Source organism: Lissotriton vulgaris, unplaced genomic scaffold (assembly GCF_964263255.1).
Source record: "Lissotriton vulgaris unplaced genomic scaffold, aLisVul1.2 SCAFFOLD_1781, whole genome shotgun sequence".
Taxonomy (NCBI): Eukaryota; Metazoa; Chordata; class Amphibia; order Caudata; family Salamandridae; genus Lissotriton; species Lissotriton vulgaris.
The window spans coordinates 350,586-367,067 of NW_028250225.1; the positions used below are offsets into that span (position 1 = coordinate 350,586).

The 16,482-nt window shown below is 53.3% G+C and overlaps 1 long non-coding RNA gene across 1 annotated transcript in view; it reads right to left on the reverse strand.

Annotated features, from left to right (window-relative positions):
• LOC147663331 (uncharacterized) overlaps positions 1 to 13,106 on the reverse strand; it is a 46,623-nt gene extending 33,517 nt beyond the window's left edge. The window contains exon 1 of the long non-coding RNA XR_015305353.1: positions 13,012 to 13,106. This is a non-coding gene — a long non-coding RNA (uncharacterized LOC147663331). The remainder of the gene's footprint in view (positions 1 to 13,011) is intronic.
• Between the last annotated feature and the right edge of the window lie 3,376 nt (positions 13,107 to 16,482).

Consider the following 16,482-nt stretch of genomic DNA (forward strand, 5'->3'; position numbering starts at 1 on the left):
GCCGATGCCAGTGATGTGCCTGTTCTGAGTATGAACGATGCTTGCACTGCTGATGCCAGAGCTGCACTCGTACCATGTACGAAGGAAGCTTGCACTGCTGCTGCCAGAGCTGCACGTGTACCATGCGTGAAGGAAGCTTGCACTGCTGCTGCCAGAGCTGCACGTGTACCATGTGTGAAGGAAGCTTGCACTGCTGCTGCCAGAGCTGCACGTGTACCATGTATAAAAGAGGCTTGCACTGCTGCTGCCAGAGCTGCACACGTACCATGTATGAAGGAAGCTTGCACTGCTGCTGCCAGAGATGCACCTGTACCATGTATGAAAGAAGCTTGCACTGCTGCTGCCCGAGCTGCACGTGTACCATGTGAGAAGGAAGCTTGCACTGCTGCAGCCAGAGCTGCACGTGAACCGTGTGTGAAGGAAGCTTGCACTGCTGCTGCCAGAGCTGCACACGTACCATGCATGAAAGAAGCTTGCACTGCTGCTTCCAGAACTGCATGTGAACCATGTGTGAAGGAAGCTTGCACTGCTGCTGCCAGAGCTGCACGTGCAACATGTGAGAAGGAAGCTTGCACTGCTGCTGCCAGAGCTGCACACGTACCATGTATGAAGGAAGCTTGAACTGCTGCTGCCAGAGCTGTACGTGTAACATGTATGAAATAAAATTGCACTGCTGCTGCCAGAGCTGCACGTGTACCATGTATGAAGGAAGCTTGCACTGCTGCTGCCAGAGCTGCACGTGAACCATGTGTGAAGGAAGCTTGCACTGCTGCTGCCAGAGCTGCACACGTACCATGTATGAAGGAAGCTTGCACTGCTGCAGCCAGAGCTGCACGTGTACCATGTATGAAAGAAGCTTCCACTGCTGCTGCCCGAGCTGCACGTGTACCATGTGAGAAGGAAGCTTGCACTGCTGCTGCCAGAGCTGCACGTGAACCGTGTGTGAAGGAAGCTTGCACTGCTGCTGCCAGAGCTGTACACGTACCAAGTATGAAAGAAGCTTGCACTGCTGCTGCCAGAACAGCACGTGAACCATGTGTGAAGGAAGCTTGCACTGCTGCTGCCAGAGCTGCACGTGTACCATGTGAGAAGGAAGCTTGCACTGCTGCTGCCAGAGCTGCACGTGTACCATGTATGAAGGAACCTTGCACTGCTGCAGCCAGAGCTGCATATGAACCATGTGTGAAGGAAGCTTGCACTGCTGCTGCCAGAGCTGCACGTGTACCATGTGAGAAGGAAGCTTGCACTGCTGCTGCCAGAGCTGCACGTGTATCATGTGAGAAGGAAACTTGCACTGCTGCTGCCAGAGCTGCACACGTACCATTTACAAAGGAAGCTTGCACTGCTGCTGCCAGAGCTGCACGTGTACCATGTACGATGGAAACTTGTACTGCTGCTGCCAGAGCTGCACGTGTACCATGTATGAAGGAAGCTTGCACTGCTGCTGCCAGAGCTGCACGTGTACCATGTACGAAGGAAGCTTGCACTTCTGCTGCCAGAGCTGCACGTGTACCATGTACGAAGGAAGCTTGCACTGCTGCTGCCAGAGCTGCACGTGTACCATGTATGAAGGAAGCTTGCACTGCTGCTGCTAGAGCTGCACGTGTACCATGTATGAAGGAAGCTTGCACTGCTGCTGCCAGAGCTGCACATTTACCATGTATGAAGGAAGCTTGCACTGCTGCTGCCAGAGCTCTGCCTGTTGTGGGTGTGAATGATGATTCCACAAATTCTGTCCCTGTTCTCTGTGTAAAGGAAGCTTGCACTGCTAATGCAATGATGTGTCTGTTGTGAGTGTGAACGATGCTTGCACTGCTGCTGCACGATCTGTGCCTGGTCAGTGTGTAAAGGAAGCTTGACTGCTACTGCCATGATGTGCCTATTGTGAGTGTGAATGATGCTTGCACTGCTGCTGCAAGATCTGTGCCTGTTCTGTGTGTAAACGACACTTGACTGCTACTGCCATGATGTGCCTATTGTGAGTGTGAACGATGCTTGCACTGCTGCTGCACGATCTATGCCTGTTCTGTGTGTAAAGGAAGCTTGACTGCTACTGCCATGATGTGCCTGTTGTGAGTGTGAACGATGCTTGCACTGCTGCTGCAAGATCTGTGCCTGTTCTGTGTGTAAATGACGCTTGACTGCTACTGCTATGATGTGCCTATTGTGAGTGTGAACGATGCTTGCACTGCTGCTGCAAGATCTGTGCCTGTTCTATGTGTAAAGGAAGCTTGACTACTACTGCCATGATGTGCCTATTGTGTGAACGATGCTTGCACTGATGCTGCAAGATCTGTGCCTGTTCTATGTGTAAAGGAAGCTTGACTGCTACTGCCATGATCTGCCTATTGTGAGTGTGAACGATGCTTGCACTGCTGCTGCAAGATCTTTGCCTGTTCTATGTGTAAAGGAAGCTTGACTGCTACTGCCATGATGTGCCTATTGTGAGTGTGAACGATGCTTGCACTGCTGCTGCAAGATCTGTGCCTGTTCTATGTGTAAAGGAAGCTTGACTGCTACTGCCATGATCTGCCTATTGTGAGTGTGAACGATGCTTGCACTGCTGCTGCAAGATCTGTGCCTGTTCTATGTGTAAAGGAAGCTTGACTGCTACTGCCATGATGTGCCTATTGTGAGTGTGAATGATGCTTGCTCTGCTTCTGCAAGATCTGTGTCTGGTCTGTGTCTTTTCCATTTGTGTTTAGGAAGCTTACACTGCCGATGCCAGTGATGTGCCTTTTTTCTGAGTGTGAACGATGCTTGCAGTGCTGCAGCCAGTGCTGCACCAGTTCCACGTATGAAGGAAGCTTGCACTGCTGCTACCAGAGCTCTGCCTGTTGTGGGTGTGAAGATGCTTCCACAAATTCTGTCCCTGTTCTGTGTGTAAAGGAAGCTCACGCTGCTACTGCTAGTGATGTGCTTGTTGTGAGTGTGAACAATGCTTGCACTGCTGCTGCAAGATCTGTGCCTTTTCTTTGTGTAAAGGAAGCTTGACTGCTACTGCCATGATGTGTCTATTGTGAGTGTGAATGATGCTTGATCTGCTTCTGCAAGATCTGTGTCTTGTCTGTGTCTGTTCCGTGTGTGTTTAGGAAGCTTGCACTGGCAATGCCAGTGATGTGCCTTTTGTGGGTGTGATTGATGCTTGCAGAGCTGCAGCCAGTGCTCCACCAGTTCCATGTATGAAGGAAGCTTGCACTGCTGCTGCCAGAGCTCTGCCTGCTGTGGGTGTGAATGATGCTTTCACAATGTCTGTCCCTGTTCTGTGTGTAAAGGAAGCTCACGCTGCTACTGTTAGTGATGTGCTTGTTGAGTGTGAATGATGCTTGTACTGCTACTGCAAGATCTGTGCCTGTTCTGTGCGTGGAGGAAGCTTGCACTGCTGCAGCCAGTGCTGCCCCTGTTCTGTGTGTGGAGGAAGCTTGCACTGCTGCAGCCAGTGCTGCCCCTGTTCCGTGTTTGGAGGAAGCAAGCTCTGCTAGAGCCAGTGCGTCGCCTGTTCTATGCGTGAAGGAAGCTTGCACTGCTGCAGCCAGTGCGTCGCCTGTTCTATGCGTGAAGGAAGCTTGCACTGCTGCTGCCAGTGCTGCCCCTGTTCTGTGTGTGGAGGAAGCTTGCACTGCTGCAGCCAGTGCTGCCCCTGTTCTATGCGTGAAGGAAGCTTGCACTGCTGCAGCCAGTGCGTCGCCTGTTCTGTGCATGAAGGAAGCTTGCACTGCTGCAGCCAGTGCGTCGCCTGTTCTATGTGTGAAGGAATCTTGCACTGCTGCAGCCAGTGCTGCCCCTGTTCTCTGTGTGGAGGAAGCTTGCACTGCTGCAGCCAGTGCTGCCCCTGTTCTGTGTGTGGAGGAAGCTTGCACTGCTGCTGCCAGTGCTGCCCCTGTTCTGTGTGTGGAGGAAGCTTGCACTGCTGCAGCCAGTGCGTCGCCTGTTCTATGCGTGAAGGAAGCTTGCACTGCTGCAGCCAGTGCGTCACCTGTTCTATGCGTAAAGGAAGCTTGCACTGCTGCAGCCAGTGCGTCACCTGTTCTTTGTGTGGAGGAAGCTTGCACTGCTGCAGCCAGTGCTGTCCCTGCTCTGGTTTTGGAGGAAGCTTGCACTGCTGCAGCCAGTGCTGCCCCTGTTCCGTGTGTGCAGGAAGCTTGCATTGCTGCAGCCAGTGGTGCCCCTGTTCCGTGTGTGGAGGAAGCTTGCATTGCTGCAGCCAGTGCTGCCCCTGTTCAGTGTGTGGAGGAAGCTTGCACTGCTGCAGCCAGTGCTGCCCCTGTTCTGTGTGTGGAGGAAGCTTGCACTGCTGCAGCCAGTGTTGCCTCTGTTCTGTGTGTGGAGGAAGCTTGCACTGCTGCAGCCAGTGCGTCGCCTGTTCTGAGTGTGGAGGAAGCTTGCACTGCTGCAGCCAGTGCTGCCCCTGTTCTTTGCATGAAGGAAGCTTGCACTGCTGCAGCCAGTGCGTCGCCTGTTCTATGCGTGAAGGAAGCTTGCACTGCTGCAGCCAGTGCTGCCCCTGTTCTATGCGTGAATGAAGCTTGCAATGCTGCAGCCAGTGCTGCCCCCTGTACCGTGTGTGGAGGAAGCTTGCACTGCTGCAGCCAGGGCTGCCCTCTGTTCTAGGTGTGGAGGAAGTTTGCACTGCTGCAGCCAGTGCTGCCCCTGTTCTATGCGTGAAGGAAGCTTGCAATGCTGCAGCCAGTGCTGCCCCTGTTCCATGTGTGGAGGAAGCTTGCACTGCTGCAGCCAGTGCGTCGCCTGTTCTATGCGTGAAGGAAGCTTGCACTGCTGCAGCCAGTGCTGCCCCTGTTCTATGCATGAAGGAAGCTTGCAATGCTGCAGCCAGTGCTGCCCCTGTTCCGTGTGTGCAGGAAGCTTGCACTGCTTTTCTGCATCTTAATAAAGTTCATAGGAACCTTTTTTTGTACCGGGACCCCTAACCATGGCTACTGCATGGTATGTATTGAGGTTCATTATTCTACATATATAGATATTTCTCCCGAACCTTAGCATCAGGGATGACGTCTCTCTGTCAGGTGCGCCTGGGCCTGCTCTGGGCTCACCTGTGAAGTGTGAAGTTGTGATGGGTTTATTCTCAGAGAGGCTCAGGCTGGACTCTGACAATGCCTTGGAATGCGCCCTCTGCCTGCAGCCCTACACGTCTGAATGTATGTTCAGTTTACACTTATGGTAAAGATCAGGCCCCTGCTTTGTGCCAATTCCGTGGGGCTGCCGGACCCAAAGCAGCCGGAAGTGTGTGAGCCCCCCTCCCTCCAGGCGTTGCCATGGAGACCCCTGCATTGCCCCCGTACCCATTAGACGGCAACGCAAGATGCAGCCTTCGACGAGGCAGCACATCCCCTCATCGCACTCTTCGTTCTTGCCACATCTATTGCGGACTCCACCTCCTTTCTCGCACATCTCCCTCGTAACCTCTGTCGAAGGACAGCCGCCGACTCCCTCTGTAATGAACAAAATGTAATAATCGGTTAGTGTGCGGCCTCATCATCCAGACCCAGCCCCTGAAGAGTTTTCATGATCTTTGGAGCCAGTTTGTACAAATCAGACGATGGTTGAGCACAGAGAGGGGCTCTACAGAGCAGGCCCGGTTCTAGCGGGTGGGCCAGGCCGACCCAGACAGGAGCCTTGGCCCTCGCAGTGAGGGCTTGAAGGCAGGCGCGCACCGCACAGGTCGTGTGTGTCAGCCTGGGCCGAGACAGCTTCCTGGGCGCACACATACAGACAGTTTTAGAAATGATCGCAGCCGCACCAAGTACTTCACAGGTCTTTAAATGTTAACAAGGCCTTGTTTATTTTTTCACCCCTGCATCTCTGCATGGTGAAAGGCAACAAATCCTTTCTTTGACAATGGTAACCTTTGGTAACCTTTGCCTACTGTCCTGCTGCCTTATTTCTCTTTCTATGCCGCCCAGGAGAAAATAAGTTTGTTTATTCCTAGTCACCTTTGTGACACAAAGTTTGACTAATTTATTAGGTAAGAGAATGTGTAATTTTCTTTTTAAAATCTGCACAGGCCCAGCAGGACACATACTTCGAATCTGCTTCATTTAAACAGTTTTTATCATTATCAGGCAGGACAGCATTAAGACGATAAAAAATGCCCAGATAACGCTGGTCATTAACAATCTTCTGGAGAGCAATCATTTGTCTGTTAATAGTTTTTAAATTAAGATGAACTGTATTTTATGTGGATAGCTCAGTGGGTTGCTGCCTTTGTCACAGAGATCATTGTGTTAATTGCAGTTCAGAAGTTACAATCCTAACATAGGACAGTGACCAATGAACTGTCACCAAAAAGCTGCATACAAACATGAATGGTATAGTTAGAACTTCGCTTTTTTGGTTTTGTGATATAGTTAGAACTTCCCCAGTCTTTCATCATTCTAATGTTGCTAAAAAGAGTATGTTTGGGGAGATATACATTTTTATCAGTAAAGCTGACCCCCATGGAATACTCTTTGAATTCTAAGGTTGTGTTTTCCCAGACCAAACCCTCTTAAAATATACTGCCCACCAGTATGGATGACATGTGAGTCCTACACCTTGGAATCCTCATTGGTTTATGTGACATTCCCTGTAGACTGATGTACATACTTGTATGATTCATTGTCTCTGTATAATGTGTGTGTGGTGTAAAGTACTGACACACACTACACTGATATGAGTAGCGCTATACAACAAATGAAATGCATATGAGAGTGGGGCTACGTAAAGATGAGGGGCACTGTTGCAGAGTAGTAGTGAGGGAATCTGAGGAGGAGGTCAATAAGGGGAGGCTATAGAGAGACGAGGGGCACTGGTGGAGAGTAGTAGTGAGGAAGCCAGATGACAAGTTCAATAGGGGGGCTACGGAGAGATGAGGGGCAATGGTGGAGGGTGGTAGTGAGAGAGTCTGAGGAGGAGGTCATGAGGGGGAAGGGCTACAGAGAGATGAGGGGCACTGGTGGAGGGTGGTAGTGAGGGAGCCAGATGACGAGTTCAATAGGGGGGGCTACGGAGAGATGAGGGGCACTGGTGGAGAGTAGTAGTGAGGGAGCCAGATGACGAGTTCAATAGGGGGGGGCTACGGAGAGATGAGGGGCACTGGTGGAAGGTGGTAGTGAGGGAGTGTTAGAACCGGCTGTCTCTAGTTGGCAGAGGTATGCACTTCTGACAAAAAGGGACACACCTTTTCTAGTCAGGGCAAGGGGACCACACACTTAGATAACCCCTGCTCACCCCCTTGGTAGCTTGGCAGAGCAGACAGGCTTATCCCAGAGGCTGTTGGTTAAGCATTTATGACCACATACAGTAATAAAGTGAATACACTACAAATGGACATGACACCGTAGTATTATAAAAATAAGGATTTTTATATAAGGCTTAGCACAAGACCAAATAACGGCAAAAATGTACACAATCGTAATAAATACTTTGGGAAGGGAAAAATAGTTCAAAGGTAGTTTCTTCTGTAGCACAAAGTCTTTCGTATCAAAGCAAATCTTCGTCTTGGAAATATAGTTCTTAGCAACAGGGTAACCCACACGGGGGCTACACGACGTCGAGGCAAAGTTAATCCAAAGGTTCGGCGTCGACCGCGAGGAGCGCTACGTCGAGCCCGGGGTCACACGGACCTCCCACAACACAGTACCTTAGGAAAATGAAGCACACGATGGTCAGCAGCGTCGGGCACTCCGGCGTCGCGTCTTCGGTGTCGATCAGGCCTCAGCAGGCGTCGTCGTCGATGATGCGGTTGCAAAGGGTGAGCAGCGCTCACGGCGTCGAGAGGGCACGAGGGCGACGCGCTCAGCAGCGGTGCAGACACGAGGTCCCTTGGAGCTGGAGCCGAACTCACTACTCACTGGCGTTGATGCTGGCGTCGATCGGGCCCGGCGGCCGGCGTCGAGGAAGCGGGACACTGGAGCCGTTACTCACTATGTCGAGCTGGATTCGGCGACGTCCGTCGGCGTCGGGGTTGCTGGCTCTTTCAGAGGTGCTGGATTCACAGGTTCCACGAATAGCACTTTAAGCAGATGAAGTACTTTAGCCCTGTGACTTCGGCAGGAGACTGGCACTCTTCCAGTCCTTGGAGATTTTCTTAGCAAGCGTGAGAGTACACACCTAGTTCCTCTCTCCTGGTTCCTTGGCAAAAATAAAGAAGCACTGCAGGATTCCCCCAACAAACAGCACACTGGCAGAAGGGGTAGGCAGTCCTTGGATCAGCAGGCTTCTTGTCCTTGGTGTCAGAGTTTCTTGTCAGAAGTGATCTGATTTCATGGTTCAGGGGTCTTTCTCTTATACCCCTTTCTGGCTTTGATCCCTTTGTCCATGCAGGGGAATTTCCCAACATCCTGGGTCTGTTGTGGGCGGAGCCAGGCAGTCGCACCTGGCCTATTCACTGAGCAGGGCTGGGTCCTCAGACGCCCAGCAGGAGGTGGAGCCAGCATTGACACTGGCAGGAGCCGAGCTATCGGCCTCCTGGCAGGAGGTGGGGCTAGGATCGTCCATGGCAGGCACAGAGCCATCAGCCGCTTGGCAGGAGGTGGAGCCAGCATTGTATCAAGCAGGGCAGGCTATCAGCAACTACTCTCCCCCTACTCTCAACGCAAATGTCCCACTCATCCCACACTGACTCATCCAGACCTGTGGAGCCACCCAGCTCCTGTCTCACACACACACAAGACCAGCAGAAACCAGATATGGTTGGACAAGGAAATAGGCACTTTCTAAAAGTGCTATTTCCAAACCCAGAGTCCAAAAACCATCCACACCAACGGATGCGTAATTAAACCCCGAGTTCAGGGATACCAAACTCGACATTGCACCATGCTCCCCGAGCCAGCTAGGATCATAGCGTTAATAATCCAGGCGGCCCATTATAACTAATGGAGAGCAGGCTACCTCGCAATAGTGAAGAACGAAGATGGCTGTAATTCACTATTAGGACATGCCAACCTGGTCAGGCGTGTCCTACCTTATACTTACAACGCACCCTGCCCTCAGGCCTACCATAGGGGTGACTAACATGAAGTTAAGGGAAGGTTCGGGGACTGGCAAGTAGGTATACTCGCGCAGCCTGCGTGACAGCACTAGGCTGCACGTGGGTCACGCAATGACCGACCCGTAGACATTCTTTTACGAGGCCGCTCTTGTGGGTGGCACAACACGTGCTGCAAGCCCACGAGCGGTATTTGTATTTACAAGCCCCGGCACTCCTGGTGCACTAGACGAGGGACTGACAGTAAACCAAATAAGCCAAACATGGATACAATAGACACATCAATTTAACATAGGGAGCACTTGCGCTGGGGCACTGATCAGCAGCGGCCCAGCGCCCAAAGCATATACCAGCAAAACATCGTAAAACAGTGGAGGCCAAACAGTAAAAATGGAGGAGAGACTCAAGCCAATGATGTCAGGTCTAACAGGGAGTCTGAGGAGGAGGGGCTACGGGGAGATGAGGGGCACTGGTGGAGGGTGGTAGTGAGGGAGTCTGAGGAGGAGGTCACGAGGGGGAAGGCCTATGGGGAGATGAGGGGCACTTGTGGTGTGTGGCAGTGAGGGAATCCGAGGAAGAGGTCAATAGGGGGGCCATGGAGGGATGAGGGGCACTGGGGGAGGGTGGTAGTAAAGGTATTTGCTGAGAAAGAAGTTATTGGTGCAGCATCAAAAAAGACATTCGCATCAGCGCTGAAGCCGGCCCCGTCAGGCCCTTCTGTTTTTGTTTATTTAATTAGCAATCGGGCCATAAGGGCTACTGTGGAACATACTTTAAGGTCCCTGTTAATTATATTTACTGATAAATTCAATGGTTTAAGTATGAAGTAAGCATGAGCGAATTTTGCGGATCTCGCGTTCGCGAATTTTGCGGATTTGCGGATTCGCAATCCGCAAAATCCGCGAATTCCCGCGAATTTGCGGATTTTTTTTTTTTTTGTGTTCGCCCGTGTTTCTGCCAGTTCGCGAGGGTTTTGTACACTTTCGCAAATTGCGAACTTACCTGTCGGGTCGCAAGTTTCGCGAACTTGTTGTTTCTACGTGTCCAGCCTGTTTGGGACACTCTTCTTCATCACTGCCACTCTCTGTCACCACTGCCACTCTCTGACTACTCATGCCACCCTCTGGCCCACCCATGCCACCCTCTGTTTCATCACCACACCCTCTGGTTGTCCAGTGTACATTATTTTCGGCAAAGCAAAGCACACCTTCCCTGCCTCAAGTGACCTGAATTAATTTGGGGCTGATTCATGTGTCACAGAATATTTTTTTAGCTGGCACCTGCTTCCTTAGTGCGCCCTGATTAGTGATCTTTTGCACTTGCTAAGTGCTTTCATTGTTGCAAAATTAGTTACAACACCTGCCCTGCCCCAACTGACAATAATGAATTAGGGGCTGATTAATGGATTTTAACTTCCAGCCTGGCTCCTGCTTGTCTCCCTTAGCTGTAATTCAGGACCTTTGTGGCATATGTGTAACTATTCTGAGGTTCAGAGCAGGGTCACATACTAGTTTCAACTGGCAACTGAACTCTGGAGGGGCCCCTCAGGAAGCACTCCAGGAAATGGCTACTAATGATGAGCCTGAACTTTTGAACCTGGTAAGTAGTTACTTTCAGTTTTGCTAAAATCGTATTTCTGCAATTTTGCACTTATTCGCGGGGCGCGAACTCACGCGAACAGTGCGAGCAGTGCGAGCAAAATCCGCTGCTCGCGGATTTGCGGATTTTGCGGGAAATTCGCAAATCTCGCGGATTGCGGATTTCCCGAAAATCCGCAAAATCCGCGAGCGGAACGGATTTTCCGCCCACGCCTAGTATGAAGGTGATTTTACTAATGTTTTTACCTGGAAAAATGAAAGCGGAGCCCGATGCTGCCTGAGATGGGCCTGAGACCCAAGGTCATTTGTGAGATAAGGTGCACTGGAGAAGAATAGTGGCTAATCAATCCTGTAAGGGAGTGTGTTGCAGAGTCTGTGGTCAGGTGGAGGTAGTAATGAAAGGAAATTCTCCCTGAAGGCTCGCTCAGAGGGAGCCCGAGGAGTGTCACTTGCCTGATACTCCCACCTCAGAAACCTCCAATTCCCATCAAAGTAACATTACATGGAAAAAAACACTTTTTGAGAGTGATAACATTAAAAAGAGATTTGCAAAAGAGTGAGTTTTACTGGGCTTTGTATGACTAAAAAGAGATAAAGGAGGGCCCTGAAGCAGGGCTGCCTAGACATAAATGCAACAAATCAAGTCCGCAGCGGCCCACCGAAATGCACCCTTGGCCCACCCAAATAAAAATTCCTGGAGCCGGGCCTGCTACAGAGTCCAGCCTTAGACAGTTCACCAAAAGCATTAGTGTGCAGACACACCTATCCGTGAGCATGCGTCAGTGTGCAAGACAACCCTGAGGAAGTGTCAACGCGCACACAGCTCCCTCACAAGACAGCTCGCACCCTCTCCCTCATGTGCTGAAGCTGCACACAGCTCCCTCCAAGGAAGCTCGCACCCTCTCCCTCATCTGCTGCGGCTGCACACAGCTCCATGTCACTGAAGCTCGCACCCTCTCCCTCATGTGCTGCAGCTGCACACAGCTCCCTCCCAAGGGAGCGTGCACCCTCTCCCTCATGTGCTGCAGCTGCACACAGCTCCCTGCCAAGGAAGCTCACACCCTCTCCCTCATGTGCTGCAGCTGCACACAGCTCCCTCCCAAGGAAGCTCGCACCCTCTCCCTCATGTGCTGCAGCTGCACACAGCTCCCTGCCAAGGAAGCTCGCACCCTCTCCCTCATGTGCTGCAGCTGCACTCAGCTCCCTGCCAAGGAAGCTCACACCCTCTCCCTCATGTGCTGCAGCTGCAAACAGCTCCCTCCCAAGGACGCTCGCACCCTCTTCCTCATGTGCTGCAGCTGCACACAGCTCCCTCCCAAGGAAGCTCGCACCCTCTCCCTCATGTGCTGCGGCTGCACACAGCTCCCTCACAAGGAAGCTCGCACCCTCTCCCTCATGTGCTGCGGCTGCACACAGCTCCCTGCCAAGGGAGCTTGCACCCTCTCCCTCATGTGCTGTGGCTGCACACAGCTCCCTCCCAAGGGAGCTCACACCCTCTCCCTCATGTGCTGCAGCTGCACACAGCTCCCCCCCAAGGGAGCTCACACCCTCTTACTCATGTGCTGCAGCTGCACACAGCTCCCTCCCAAGGGAGCTCGCACTCCCTCCCTCATGTGCTGTGGCTGCACACAGCTCCTTCCCAAGGGAGCTCGCACCCTCTCCCTCATGTGCTGCGGCTGTACACAGTTCCCTCCCAAGGGAGCTTGCACCCTCTCACTCATGTGCTGCAGCTGCACACAGCTCCCTCCCAAGGGAGCTCGCACCCTCTCCCTCCTCTGCTGCAGCTGCACACAGCTCCTTCCCAAGTAAGCTCGCACCCTCTCCCTCATGTGCTGCAGCTGCACACAGCTCCTTCCCAAGGAAGCTCGCACCCTCTCCCTCATGTGCTGCGGCTGCACACAGCTCCCTGCCAAGGGAGCTCGCACCCTCTCCCTCATGTGCTGAAGCTGCACACAGCTCCCTCCCAAGGGAGCTCGCACCCTCTCCCTCCTCTGCTGCAGCTGCACACAGCTCCTTCCCAAGGAAGCTTGCACCCTCTCCCTCATGTGCTGCAGCTGCACACAGCTCCCTGCCACTGAAGCTCGCACCCTCTCCCTCATGTGCTGCAGCTGCACACAGCTCCTTCCCAAGGAAGCTTGCACCCTCTCCCTCATGTGCTGCGGCTGCACACAGCTCCCTCCCAAGGAAGCTCGTACCCTCTCCCTCATGTGCTGCGCCTGCACACAGCTCCCTCCCAAGGAACCTCGCACCCTCTCCCTCATGTGCTGCGGCTGCACACAGCTCCCTCCCAAGGGAGCTCGCACCCTCTCCATCATGTGCTGTGGCTGCACACAGCTCCCTGCCAAGGAAGCTCGCCCCCTCTCCCTCATCAGCAGTGGAGCCACCCCTAGGCAGTGTGTAGAGTAGCTACACAGAGTCTGTACTCACGAGCTGCGCACATCTGGAGCACGGGGCCCAGCACGAGGGCCAGGGCGAGCAGGTAACAGCCAGTGATCTTCATCTTGATATCCGAGGGATGCTCTGAACTCCAAGTGTTGGAACCACCATATTTATAGGCCTCTGCCTGTCTGTTTCGCAAGGCTGACCAATTGGGGGCGGAGGATGGACCTGTTTCTTCCTCTGACTCCGCCTCCCATTAGGAGTCGCCGCCCCCTGTCCTCGCCTGTCCCGGTGTTTGAGGTCCTGGAGCCGGTGCAAACATTTCCAGCGCACAGCAGAGCGCAGCAGGATGTGTCCACGTGGGCACAGTTCCATTCTAAGACACACACCTCACAGCAACAGCAAAGCTCGAGAGTCAGGACTGGTACCACTCCTGTTGGCAGAGACCTTTGACATGAGCAAAGCTCGAGAGTCAGTGCTGGTAACACTCCTGCTGGCAGAGACCTTTGACATGGGCAAAGCTCGAGAGTCAGGGCTGGTAACACACCTCCTGCTGGCAGAGACCTTTGACATGGGCAAAGCTCGAGAGTCAGGGCTGGTAACACTCCTGCTGGCAGAGACCTTTGACATGGGCAAAGCTCGAGAGTCAGGGCTGGTAACACTCCTGCTGGCAGAGACCTTTGACGTGGGCAAAGCTCGAGAGTCAGGGCTGGTAACACTCCTGCTGGCAGAGACCTTTGACATGAGCAAAGCTCGAGAATCAGGGCTGGTAACACTCCTGCTGGCAGAGATCTTTGACGTGGGCAAAGCTTGAGTCAGGGCTGGTAACACTCCTGCTGGCAGAGACCTTTGACATGGGCAAAGCTTGAGAGTCAGGGCTGGTAACACTCCTGCTGGCAGAGACCTTTGACAGGGGCAAAGCTCGAGAGTCAGGGCTGGTGACACTCCTGCTGGCAGAGACCTTTGACATGGGCAAAGCTCGAGAGTCAGGGCTGGCAACTCTCCTGCTGGCAGAGACCTTTGACATGGGCAAAGCTTGAGAGTCAGGGCTGGTAACACTCCTGCTGGCAGAGACCTTTGACGTGGGCAAAGCTCGAGAGTGAGGGCTAGTAACACTCCTGTTGGCAGAGATTTTGACATGGGCAAAGCTCGAGAGTCAGGGCTGGTAACACTCCTGCTGGCAGAGACCTTTGACATGGGCAAAGCTCGAGAGTCAGGGCTGGTAACACTCCTGCTGGCAGAGACCTTTGACAGGGGCAAAGCTCGAGATTCAGGGCTGGTAACACTCCTGCTGGCAGAGACCTTTGACAGGGGCAAAGCTCGAGAGTCAGGGCTGGTAACACTCCTGCTGGCAGAGACCTTTGATATGGGCAAAGCTCGAGAGTCAGGGCTGGTAACACTGCTGCTGGCAGAGACCTTTGACATGGGCAAAGCTCGAGATTTAGGGCTGGTAACACTCCTGCTGGCAGAGACCTTTGGCGTGGGCAAAGCTCGAGAGTCAGGGCTGGTAGCACTCCTGCTGGCAGAGACCTTTGACGTGGGCAAAGCGGGAGAGTCAGGGCTGGTAACACTCCTGCTGGAAGAGACCTTTGACATGGGCAGAGCTCGAGAGTCAGGGCTGGTAACACTCCTGCTGGCAGAGACCTTTGACATGGGCAAAGCTCGAGAGTCAGGGCTGGTAACACACCTCCTGCTGGCAGAGACCTTTGACAAGGGCAAAGCTCGAGAGTCAGGGCTGGTGACACTCCTGCTGGCAGAGACCTTTGACATGGGCAAAGCTCGAGAGTCAGGGCTGGTAACACTCCTGCTGGCAGAGACCTTTGACATGGGCAAAGCTCGAGAGTCAGGGCTGGTAACACTCCTGCTGGCAGAGACCTTTGACATGGGCAAAGCTCGAGAGTCAGGGCTGGTAACACACCTCCTGCTGGCAGAGACCTTTGACATGGGCAAAGCTCGAGAGTCAGGGCTGGTAACACTCCTGCTGGCAGAGACCTTTGACGTGGGCAAAGCTCGAGAGTCAGGGCTGATAACACTCCTGCTGGCAGAGACCTTTGACATGGGCAAAGCTCGAGAGTCAGGGCTGGTAACACTCCTGCTGGCAGAGACCTTTGACATGGGCAAAGCTCGAGAGTCAAGGCTGGTAACACTCCTGCTGGCAGAGACCTTTGACATGGGCAAAGCTCGAGAGTCAGGGCTGGTAACACTCCTGTGGGCAGAGACCTTTGACATGGGCAAAGCTCGAGAGTCAGGGCTGGTAACACTCCTGCTGGCAGAGACCTTTGACATGGGCAAAGCTTGAGAGTCAGGGCTGGTAACACTGCTGCTGGCAGAGACCTTTGACGTGGGCCAAGCTCGAGAGTCAGGGCTGGTTACACTCTTTCTGGCAGAGACCTTTGACATGGGCAAAGCTCGAGAATAAGGGCTGGTAACACTGCTGCTGGCAGAGACCTTTGACATGGGCAAAGCTCGAGAGTCAGGACTGGTAGCACTCCTGCTGGCAGAGACCTTTGACATGGGCAAAGCTCGAGAGTTAGGGCTGGTAACACTCCTGCTGGCAGAGACCTTTGACGTGGGCAAAGCTCGAGAGTCAGGGCTGGTAACACTCCTGCTGGCAGAGACCTTTGACGTGGGCAAAGCTCGAGAGTCAGGGCTGGTAACACTCCTGCTGGCAGAGACCTTTGACGTGGGCAAAGCTCGAGAGTCAGGGCTGGTAACACTCCTGCCGGCAGAGACCTTTGACGTGGGCAAAGCTCGAGAGTCAGGGCTGGTAACACTCCTGCTGGCAGAGACCTTTGACATGGGCAAAGCTTGAGAGTCAGGGCTGGTGACACTCCTGCTGGCAGAGACCTTTGACATGGGCAAAGCTTGAGAGTCAGGGCTGGTGACAATCCTGCTGGCAGAGACCTTTGACATGGGCAAAGCTCGAGAGTCAGGGCTGGTAACACTCCTGCTGGCAGAGGCCTTTGACATGGGCAAAGCTTGAGAGTTAGGGCTGGTGACACTCCTGCTGGCAGAGACCTTTGACACGGGCAAAGCTCGAGAGTGAGGGCTGGTAACACTCCTGTTGGCAGGGACCTTTGACATGGGCAAAGCTCGAGAGTCAGGGCTGGTAACACTCCTGCTGGCAGAGACCTTTGACATGGGCAAAGCTCGAGAGTCAAGGCTGGTAACACTCCTGCTGGCAGAGACCTTTGACATGGGCAAAGCTCGAGAGTCAGGGCTGGTAACACTCCTGTGGGCAGAGACCTTTGACATGGGCAAAGCTCGAGAGTCAGGGCTGGTAACACTCCTGCTGGCAGAGACCTTTGACATGGGCAAAGCTTGAGAGTCAGGGCTGGTAACACTGCTGCTGGCAGAGACCTTTGACATGGGCAAAGCTCGAGAGTCAGGGCTGGTAACACTCCTGCTGGCAGAGGCCTTTGACATGAGCAAAGCTTGAGAGTCAGGGCTGGTAACACTCCTGCTGGCAGAGACCTTTGACATGGGCATAGCTTGAGAGTCAGGGCTGGTAACACTCCT